We start from the raw sequence: 4359 nt of genomic DNA, 5'->3' as shown, positions 1-4359 counted from the left end.
ATACATATAATATATAAGATATATAAAGTATATATTATATTATATATATATATATATATAATATATAGATATATATATATATATCTTATTATATTATATATATACTAATATATTAAGATTATGTATCCATTATATATATTATATTATATATTATATATATTATATATATATATTGTATGTATATAGTATATATAATATATATTTATATATATAATATATTATATTATATATATATTTATATAAAGATGTTATGTATATATATACATACATATATATATATATGATATTATAATATATATATATATATATATATTTATAAAATTAATTGTATATATATTATATTTTATTATATATATATCTATATATTTTTATAAATTATATGTATGTATCGTTTATATAATATATATTATATATATATATATATATATATAATATTATATATATAGGTTATATATTCTATATTATATTATATATAAATATATTATGTATGTATATTTATATTATATATATTATATATATATATATATATATCTTTATAGATATAGTATATTTATATTTATTGAATGTCATGTGTGCGCTTTACTCCTTGGCACAGAGCGGATCATAACATTTCTCCTGTGCCAATCCTACTCACTTACTCATAGGGCATCCACTCCCACCTTTAGTTTCATCTAAATTCATCTAATGCCACGACGGAAAGGATTTCAAGCATTTAAGAAGCGGACTCGGGGTGAGCTCCGGAGAGGTACTAATTAACTCCGCAACAGAACAGTAGCCTTCTTCCTTGAAGTAGAATAAGTCCAAAGCTAAAATCTGTTTCCTTACCTGCACAACAAATAAACATATATCGCACGCTCACACACACACACACACACAACAAACACACACCACCACACACTCACACAAACAACCATACACACAAACACACACTACATCACAGCACATTGCACCCACACAATACACACACACACGCACGAATCACACGAACACAAACCACACGCACACACACTCACACACACAACAATCCTAATGGTACACCGGAGCACCAAGCTCAAGGGGCATAGTGGACTATAAGCCGTTCCGTGAACGAAGTTGAGGGCCTTCGGCATTGGACTCGATCGTCTTCCTCTTCTTCTGCACGGTTCTCAAGAACGGTAAGCATGTGTGATATTGCGTAATCAAGTTCCCGTTTGCGCGGCGTTGATTTTATATTGGATCGCTGTTTGCTGCCAATGATTTTGATTCTAGGTTATCAAGTTTCTCGGTGTCCCTTTTTTTTAGACACGATGTGCAACATCTCAAGAGACATACTTCGGCTTTGAATGTATTTTTACTGCTTTATTTGTTATCTACATTTGTCTGTTAGTGATTTCTGCTAAACCTAATCTAGTTAGTGAAGATCGGCGTAGGTATGGTGCTGAAATTTATTGCCGGTAACAGGGACTCATTGTGACACTCTTGTCAGTGAATTGAATGGAAAGCATTAACGTAGGTACTATCAACTGCACACACACACACACAAACACACCAGACACACACACACGCGCGCGCGCGGCCAGCAAACACACAAAACACACATACAACACACATAACACACAGGACACTCACAACACACACACACACACACACACTCACGACTCTATTATTATATATTATATATTATTTATATAATATATATATATATTTACATATATATATTAATAATTAATATATATATCTATATATATATATATATTATATATATATATATAATTTATATGCACGCACACACCACACAACAACACACCACTACACACACAAACACACACACACACTTATATATATAATATATTATATAATATATATATCTATATAAATATATATACATTACATATATATACATACATATATTTATATATATTATATATATTATTTATATATACAATATATAATATATGTATTATTAATTATACCAATATTATATAATAATATATATCTCATATATATTTATTATATATATATTATATATATATATATATACACATTTACATATATATATGAATAAATATACAATTAATTATCAATATATATATATATATATATATATACATCTATATACATACAAAATTATATATATTTATATATATATTATATATATATATATATATATATATATATACATATATATATATATTTATGCATGATTGTATTATATGTATATATAAATATGTATGTATATATAAATATGAAATATATATTCGTATATATATATATATATTATATTGCAATATAGTAATATATTTAAATATCTATATATATATATATATATATACTATATTAATATATATTTAATATACAAACGTAGATAGATATATAGATAGATAAATGATAACCTATATTTATGTATATATATTTTTATATATATAATAGTATAAATATATATCATATATTATAATATATATATATATAATGTATATATATATGTATGTTTTATATCTTTATATTATATATATTATATTATATCTATATATTATATATATATATAATATATATTTATACCTTTTAAATATATACAAAATTCTATATATATTGTACTATATTTATTATTATAGTATATATATTATTATATATATTATCTATATATATATTATATATTATATATATACTATTTAAATATATAGACAAATATATATATGTTTATATATATATATAATATATATATCTAAATATACTATATATATTATATATATATATATATTATATTATATATAAATTTACATATATTTAAATGCAAAGAGTGAGGAGAGGGAGAGAAGATGAGAGAGAGAGAGAGAGAGTAGAGATCAAAAGCAAGGAAGCGGACGTAAATGAGAGGAAAAGAGCAGAGTACCGGAGCAAGATTAGCCCGGAAGGCAGGAATAGCCCCCCTCCCCCACCCCGACGCCCCGCTTTGCTTCCACGAATATCCCTGAGGTCGTCTCGTCCCCTTCAAGAAGGTGGTGTTTTGTGTTCGGTAGGGGGGGAAGGTGTGAGGGGGGGGAGCAGGTCACCGGCCAGGTGGAGGGGGGGTAGGTGGTGGGGTGTAGGCAGATTGACTGAGACAAGTCTATTAATTAATCGCTTCGAGAATAATGAGAAATAAAAGCTCTCCTTGATTTAGTGATAATCAATCGACCCAAATCGCCAGTGCCAAGTGTAATTGTGACACCTCAATCCACTATGATGGGTCGGAGGTGGAGGGTGAGGGAGGGGGCGGTTTGCTCCATGTTATCAAACACCCCTTTCCCCCCCCCTCCCTCGACTTTACCCCCATCTCTTTCATCCTCAACCCTCTTCTTCTTATCCAGTTCTCCCCAACTAAGTATGCATAATTTTATTAACACTCCCCTTTTTTAGCAAACTCCCCTTCCTACCCCTTTCTCTTATCTCCCCCCCGCCCCACCCCTTATCAAACCACATCCATTAATCAACACTCAGTCATATTCTTCCCCCCTCCCCTTCTCTCCCACACGATCCCCTTTTCTAACACCCTCATCTTTCGCCTTCCTCAAACTCTAAACTCACCTCCCCTCTTGATAATAACCCTTTTACCCCTATCTTCCCCTTCTCCTCCCCCTCACTGCGACAGATTAAAATGCGATCTTTGAAGTTTCGCCTAGCCAAGGAGTGGTGGAGTCGGTCCCTTGCCCTGGCACCGAGGCCTAAATGGCACTATTCTAGGGGACATCAAGTGTTAACGAGCAGTTGTGCGGCCTTAATGGGGTGTAAGACTATAATGAGTGCCAGTCCCTCAGGAACACGTGAGAAAATGGAATTGCTGGTACCTTTAATACAGAGGATAATGCATACAGTATGTGTAACAAATAAAACACACACACACCATTCCATAACATACATACATGATATATATATATATATATATATACTATATTTATATATACTAGTGATTATATTACTAAGTATATATATATAATAACTTAAATATTATATATATATATATATTATATATAAATATATATTGAGAATATATATATATGTATATATATATGTATATATATATGTTACACACCACTAACCCACACAACAAACACACAATCACACACACACACACATCTAATATAGTATACTATATATATATATATTTATATATATATATATATATATATATATATATACAATATATATATAAAATATATTATATATATATTATATATATATTATATATATATATATATATATATATATACATCTATATATATATAAATATATATAGATATATAGTTATATATATATAATCTATAGTATATATGAGTTGTGTGTGTGTTGTGTGTGTGTGTGTGTGTGTGTGTGGGGGTGTTGTTGTGTGTGTGTGTGTGTTTG

The sequence above is a fragment of the Penaeus japonicus genome, unplaced genomic scaffold, assembly GCF_977035675.1.
Source record: "Penaeus japonicus unplaced genomic scaffold, GWHDUDI00000001_assembly GWHDUDI00000002, whole genome shotgun sequence".
Taxonomy (NCBI): Eukaryota; Metazoa; Arthropoda; class Malacostraca; order Decapoda; family Penaeidae; genus Penaeus; species Penaeus japonicus.
Note: the sequence above shows the minus strand (reverse complement) of the source record.